Source organism: Mastomys coucha, unplaced genomic scaffold, assembly GCF_008632895.1.
Source record: "Mastomys coucha isolate ucsf_1 unplaced genomic scaffold, UCSF_Mcou_1 pScaffold9, whole genome shotgun sequence".
NCBI lineage: Eukaryota > Metazoa > Chordata > Mammalia > Rodentia > Muridae > Mastomys > Mastomys coucha.
In genome coordinates this window covers 69,887,321-69,895,582 of record NW_022196915.1, presented here as the reverse complement: position 1 = coordinate 69,895,582, position 8,262 = coordinate 69,887,321, and positions in this window count along the sequence as shown.

The following is an 8,262-nucleotide window of genomic DNA, read 5'->3' as shown; positions in this document are numbered from 1 at the left end:
ATCTTGCATTTCTGGTGTAATGGTGTGTCCAGGACTTGCTATGGTGGGAGAGTTGGGTTCTGATGATGGCAAGTGACCTTGGTTTCTGTTGTTTACTTTCTTATGCTTTCCCCCTGCTATCTGGTTAATTCTAGTGCTACCTGCCCTTGCTAAATCTGACTGGAGCGTGTTCTTCCTGTGATCCTGGTTGTGTCAGAACTCCTCAAAATCAAGCTGACTCTGTGATCCTGTGATTCTGGGATCCTGGGATCCTGGGCTTGTTAAATCACCTGGGAGTGTGGCTTTCTCTGTGAGTTGTGGGACTGGCTGCAAGAGCTTGTGCCCAAGGTCTCTCAGAACACTAACCAGGACAGACTGGAAGGAACTGGAGTCTCTGGGCTGGTGGACTTCCTGTGTGCCTGGTTCCGTTGGACCCAATTACTCCCAATGTTGGGACAGATGTTGATTTCTGCTCATCTCTGATCCTGGGTGTGTCAGAGTGCCTGGGAGTGGAGATTCCTCTGGGTGTTGTGGGACTGGCTGCAGAGCTTGCGCACAAGGTCTGATCTGGACCCCAGCCCAGACAGACTGGCGTAATTCTGAATTGTATGTAAATGAATTTTGCTTTTGTCCTAAAGTAAGATTTTATTTTTTGCTAGCACATTTGTTTTCATGAAAGGTTTGTTTTATTCTGTTTTCTTATAAGAAACTAATGACAATGAAGCATATATGGGATTTTATGACACACAGATATACCACCTTAGTAAGATTACCATTGAAATTGGAAATTTGTTGTTTGATATGCCAAATCTCAGGTAAATTGGAAGCTTAAATATGAAACATCCTTTTGTTCTGTAAATTATACTTATAGAATAAGAAGTCAAGTGAAACAACTTTTCTACTTTCTCTTACAGTTAGAAAAAGTTTCTCTGCCTGTTTTAGGGTTTTACTGCTATGTAGAGATACCATGACCAAGGCAACTCTTATAAGAATAACATTTAATTGGGACTGGCTTTGAGATTCAGAGGTTTAGTCCATTATCATAAAAGCAGGAACATGGTAGTATCCAGGCAGGCATGATGTGGGAGGAGCTGAGAGTTCTATATCTTTACCTGAAGGCTGCTAACAGCATACTGGCCTTCAGGGAGCTAGAACTAGGGTATTAAAGTTCACTACCACAGTGACACACCTACTCCAACAAGGCCAAACCTACTCCAACAGGACCACACCTTCTAATTGTGCCAGTCCATGGGCCCAGCATATATAGACCATCACACTGTCTTCTATAAAACATTATAGTTTCATCATTTGGTTAATGTGTTATGCTCCTTTAATTTAATAATTTCAGTAAACCATTGTGACTAAGAATATTAGTACAATAAACTTCCAACAAAGATATTATAATGCTTTATTGTTTTACATGAACTTTTTTTAAAAATAAAAAAAAATGTAACCATTAAATGACATGATGACCATTTCAGCAGTTTTGCGGAAAGGTTAGACTTTCATACTGCCACTGCTAATAAGTGATCTCACTGTTTGAACTACATCACTGTAGCTAGGACTAGGGTATTAAAGTTGATACTGACACCTGTATCACCTATAATACCTAATATACATAGGTAAGACTGCTTCTATATCAGTATAAAAGGCATCTCATGCTTCAGTAAATGGAATACTTATCATATAATTGTTCCATTTTAACAATGTGTACTGCAGAAAAGACAAGCTACTACCACCAAAAATATAGAAAAAAACAGTTATGTTGAGCACTAATCTTGATGTAAGCATATGTGTATGCATATACATATATACACAGTAAATATGTATATATATTTTCAGCCTAAGAGGATCACAGGTTTTGTGCATGGAATCTTATATTATGTGAGGAAATAGAAGGTAGATTTTTTTTCCCTAAAAATATTAGTTACTCCAGAATATGTCATTCTTTGAATTGGCAGATCAATTGGTTGCTATCTTATTTAACACAATTTTGGTTGCAATAAAAACTTCTAAAAACATCATGCTTATTCAAATTTGAGCGAAGAGCAGAGCTTTGTTTAAAATAGCCTGTTAGCTTTGTATTTTTTGGAATATATCTCATAGCAATTGTTTAACAATGGTGAAATAAACCTTCCCTTGAAAGTTATACTTTTGGAAAAGTAGCATTCTTTTACAGATTCTCGACACTCAAAGATAACTCTAATGAGTTAGGAATGCCATATATCACTTCTATTTTTAATGTTTCATAATAAGATATGTAAAATTTATCTACATATTTATAAGTGAGTATCTAGCTCTGCATGAGCCTTATAGATCATTTCAAATTCATATGTGTATATAGATTATTCAGTGTGTGACATGGAGTTGTAGACTTAAATTTAACATTTTTTCAATGTATTCATCCTACTCACTGACCCCTTCCCAGTCCCCTTTTCCCATAGTCTTCACCCTATCTCTTCTCCCCTCCTCTCAAAGAGAGTGGGGACAAGCTGGGTATCTTCCCACCTTGGCATACTCAGTCTCTCTAACTGAGACCAGACAAGGCAGCCCAGCTAGAGAAACCTCTCTTATGGACAAGCAATAGCTTCTGGGATAGCCCCTGTTCCAATTGTTTGGGACCCATATGAAGATCAAGAGGTACATCTGCTACATGTATGTGGGGAGGCCTAGAACCAGCCCACGTATATTGTTTGGTTGTTGGTTCAGTCTCTGAGAGCCTTAAGGATCCAGGTTAGTTGACTCTGTTGGTGCTACGCACACTCGTCTACTCCAGTCACAACCAAAATATCGAGGATAAAATCCTGATTAAAGGATAAGAGGCAATAAGAATCCAAAAGGATTCTGTGCCTCCTGGATTTCAGACAGTCGCTGGTATCCCCTAACTCAGACGTGTTCCTGATTAGTCTTTCCAATCATCAACACGCCCTCATAATTAGGCATAAAGGTACCCCAAGTAATAATTCGTAAATGGCTAAGATTGGGCACTGTTTTCTGGCCAACACAATGTTTCCAACTATCCTAGTTTAATACCAAGCTGTCCATAGCTTGCAATTTCTCTCAAAGTATCTCCCTCGCCAGAGCTAGCAACAGAGGTCGAGTACATTCCTTAGGGCAATAGATAGTTTACAATAGTTAGAAATGTTTTGCATACTAGAGAGTAATTAAGGGCTTCCCTCACTTAAGAACATTAGCTAGGAGTGTCAGGTCAGACCCTCCTAGTCATTGCCTCCAGCAGAATCAGAGAATTAGCCTAGGAATACCAAAATGCCTCAACAGGGAGAATTCCATTCCTCTTCCTCCTGCTTCACACCTAGCTACCAGACCCTACTGACCTTGATGTGCGGTCACTTGCCTACATGACTCTTGTAATTTGCCCTGCTTGCTGTATGCTACTTAAGCCTGCTTTTCACTTTGTATAGAGGGTCTTGGACTAGGACTTAGAGAAGGACTGGGACTTGCAGAAGGACTCACAGAGGGACTCGCGCTACACTTGCACTGGCGCTCAGACTAAGACTAGAACTTAGATGGGCTAGGACTCAGATTCATGCAATCAGCAGTGCCCCCGGCCCAGAACACTTGGGCCCGGGGGATGCAGCACCAGTTCAGAGGAGATAGCTACTGCTTTAGACCCAATATGTTTCAGATAGCCTCAGATGTACCTCAACTATTGAGTTGCCAAATTTACCATCTCTCTTTTGCAATGACTGTAAAAGTTTGATGCCATTTCTAAAAAATACATTTAGATCCTATACTTCATGTATCGTCTCTGCCATCATTTCTTCGCCTACACCTTGTCGACCTGACTAGGACCCCGTTTCTCCTGCGGGTTGAGGGAGGCCCAGATCAGCTGGCCCGTGGCATGTTGGACCTATAGACCTATGGATTCCCTATCCCTTTCTTTGGCCATAATCCTTCTCTTCACTCTTCTGTAAGAGTCTCAGGCTCCATCCACTATTTGTCTGTGGATGTCTGCATCTTTCTGAGTCAGCTGCTGCCTGGAGCCTCTCAGAGGACAACCATGCTAGACCACTGTCTGCAAGCATAACAGAGTATTATTAATAGTGTCAGGGATTGGAGCTTGCCCATGGGATGTGTCTCAAGTTGGGCCAGTTATTGGTTGGCCATTCCCTCATTCTCTGCTCCATTTCCTGTGCCTGCACTCCTTGTACACTGTATAACTTTTTGTTTGAAAGTCTTTTGGGTGGGTTGCTATCCCTATCTCTACAGCTGGGGTTTCTCCTTGGCTTCGGGAGGTGGCCTCTTCGGGTTCCATATCCCCAGTGCTGTGATTCCCAGCTCAGGTCACTCCCATTAATTTTTGGGCATATCTCTTATTCCAGGGATAAGGTCTCTGTCACTTCTTCAAGATGCCCCCCACACACTGATTTAGATGAGGGGCTCCATGGCTTCTAAGGTATGGAGAATCAAGTTTGCAAAAGATAAGCCCTCCTTGATACATTATCCAGTTCATAGTGCTCAACCCTAACACACGAACACATGAGTAACACTAAATAGACTCAAGAATAATAGGTAACATTATATTGACTAAGCAGTTTAGGGAGGACAGGGAGGGAGTCCATGACTTTGAATGAGAACAGGGCAATTGCAAACCAGGTGTTTGACTGTTGAAAGAGAAATGGGAAGTAAGGTAATTATGTTTGCATAACTGAAAATAAAAATAATCATAAACACAATAGGTAAATGCCATAAGGGCTAAATGACCATTTAGCTTTTCTTCTTCAATAAACTTGCATGTCTCTACTTCCATTTTTAATTTATAATTTGAAGTTTACTACAAATACTAGTAATTGGAGTTCCAAGATTAGTAGCTTACTTAAGTCCTAAATGAAAGAATATTGATTGCTAGCAAACAAACATTTTATATGTTCCTAGTTTGTTAACTCTCTTCCTTTCTCCCTATGTCTTTTTCTAAGCCAGTTGAATTAGGGCTATGTATGAAAGAGACTATTGATAATTTGAAATGAAAAACAAACTACAGATCTATGGGAATACATTGTCAAAGTACTAAAGTTTTATAAATCATCTCATGCAAAGTTGGCTATATATTCCTCTTGGTGTGTAGACTTACCTTTTTAATTTAATTTTGTTCTTCTTTACCAATATCCTCTAAGCCTGTCGATATCTAGAATGCATTTTCTTCTTCACATGAAATGACTAATTGTAATGAAATTAATGCATTACTGGCTTCATTCAACTTAATGCCTTTATTACTTAGTTTCTGTAATTTTGTTGACCTAGAAACTATCTATTTCTAAGATTTACTTCCAGGTAAACTTTGACATTCTTATGTATAATGATGAAAACTTAGACTATTATATCCTTTTCTTTGTCTTGAAAATGACTGTACTCTTAATAGCTAAGAAGGTTCAGGGTTTGGTTTCCTCAGGGCCTATACATCTTTTGTGTGATAATACACTTATAATTCAAATTTTGGCTGATCACTTCATACATTTAATGTAATACACCTCTGTTTTTAGATATAGTAGTTTCATAAACATTACATGGAACTTCAAACTCTACTTTTAATACATTCTATTTCTTACTTGGTGTAAGATCATTTTGTGCCATCATTTCAAGGTGTTAATATCACACCAAGGCTTCCTTTATGATCTACTTTAATCCTTGCTGTTATTAAGTGAACAACCAGTTTTTCAGGAACAGTTTTTTTTTTCCTGAAAACTGACCTTACATACATGGAAAGATATTATTTTTTTTTCTTTTTGAATATATAGGCGTTAAAAATGAGAGGTAAAATACTATGCCTTCAAAGTTATATTTTATTCACCCCTCTATCCTCAAAACCATTCCAGGATGTAGAAACACAAAAGGAACAGAGCATCTGCTTTCTCAGCTCTTGTTAAAACTCATGCCTAAATGTAAAATATCAATATGTCAAATATTGTTATAGTTTCTATAAATACACTATAACATACTGTAGAAACATAATTTTTCTGCCTATTTTTTGATTCTATATAACACTTCTTCACCTATATTATTGGATAATCTGCTTTCATTTCCTGAACCTTTCCAAAAACCATTTTCAATCTCTAATTGTTGTATAGAATAGACAAATCAGTGTTGTTCAAATTAGTTGTCTTAGTTTCTCTTCCTGTTGCTGTGAAAAAAAAAGTCAGGATAAAAGTAATTTAACTAAGAAAGAATTGTTCTGGATCATACTTCAAGTGGTGGAGAAATCGTGATTGAAAGAGCTTGATCCATGAGGTCATGTTGTATTCTCAGTCAAAAAGGACAGAGCAACAAATTCATCTAAGCATATTGGAACATAGTCTCTGTGCAGCATGAGGACAAGACACATGAAAGTGTTTTAGAATGCCATGGAGTATACAAACTTCTTCTTAAGAAATTGGTTTGTTTGTTTTTAAACAGATCTTGCCTCAAGTTCATTTTATAAACAGCTTAGGACACTGGTTATCTGCAAAGAGCGTATAGGTAGAAATGTTTCAGCAATCCATATGTCTTCACATTGGCAACAGCCTTTTCTGTTTCCTATGGGGCCTTTACAGGGTTCTGGGTACCTTTGGGAGCCTGAGCTATATAGCTGAATCCTGGGCCTTAGTTGGAGCTGTGGTATCTGCTTTGGTTTAAACTTGGGCTTTGCTTGGCAAAGCCTATGGCCCTTAGCCATGTAGCATGGGGTGAGTGAAGAAAGCCAGATAGCTGAGGTTGCAGCGGGGGCCCTTGGGCTTGAAGGCCTGAGGCTTCACAAAGGCCTTGATGCCCTCTTCATCCACTCCCTGCCTTTGCATTGTTGGCCTGAATTTTCTTCAGACCTTTTTTGTGCTTCTTGTCAAAATTCATGTTCTTCAAGAACATGAGGTCAATCCCCTTAAGAGATTCATATCTTTGTGACTGGGTTTTCTTGATGCCTTTTGTGTGCCATTTGCGGGACTGGTTGTGTATGATATGGCTCTTGGACTTGGCCATATCTACATGGTAACCCATGGCTCCTGCAGTTCCTCAAGAAAAAAATCTTTTTAGATTGGAGGAAGTGAAGGAAAATTTCTGTGTGATCTGTTTAAGGAGACTAGATGCTGAGTTAGACAACATTAAACTATACACCTAAACCGAAGGAAGAGGTTGATACAGAGTGTTTCTAGAAAGATCTGTGTATCCTACTGATCCACCAGTATCACAGAAATAGTGATGAGGCCAAGATTTGAAAGTGCCAAGTAGCAAAAGAAATTGAGCATGTCTGTGGTAACAGTGTATTAATCAAAACAGGAAACACAAAACATATATAGACGTCAAATATAGTGGGTGGGAAATGCTAATAGTAAGGAATATTTTGTGTAATTCCAACTAAGTCTAGGTAGGAACTAATAAGCAATTAGCAGATGATCGTCTGCTGTGTGATGGTCTTCCTGGGGAAGACATAAGTAGATACCTGGTTATTCCAGAAAAAAAACTGTGTTGGTAAAAGCTTTGTCAGTTTGACACAAGCTAGAATCATTTGCGAAGATAGAGTCTCGATTGATAAAAACGCCTCCATAAAGCTGGAATATAACCTTGTCTGTAAATTATTTTCTTGCTAATGGTGGCTATGGGAGAGTCCAAAAAACTGTGAGCATTGTCACCCTTAGGAATGTAGCTCTGAGAGCTACAGGAAAGGAGGATGAGTAAGCCAAGATAAGTGATCCAGAAAGCTAGTTCCTTTATTTACCTACCTGAAGGTATTGATGTGCTCACTCCCTAAGATTAACAGCTTCCCTGAAGGATAGGTCATTTTACTACCCTTTGAATATCTGCATCTAAGGATAGCCTTGTTGGACATCAGTGGGGGAAGAGGCCCTTGGTTCTGTGAAGGCTTGTTGCCCACCCTCTTATCCCAACCAGTATAGGGGAATGCCTGGACAGTGAACTGGGAGCAAAGCAGGGTGAAGAGGATGGGGTAGGGGGATTTCAGAGAAACCAGGGAAAGCGATAACATTTGAAATGTAAATAAAGAAAATTTGGGCCAGGCGGTGGTGGTGCATGCCTTTAATGTCAGCACGTGGGAGGCAGAGGCAGGCGGATTTCTGAGTTCGAGGCCAGCCTGGTCTACAGAGTGAGTTCCAGGACAGCCAAGGTGGCGCAGAGAAACCCTGTCTTGAAAAAAACAAAAAAAAAAAGTAATAAAAAACACAAAAGAAAGAAAGAGAGAAAGGAAGAAAGAGCATCTGCATCAAACTCTTACTTTTGTTGTTTCACATCCATTTTGAAATCCTGTGTCTTATTAAGTATGTCTTCTTAACAATCCAA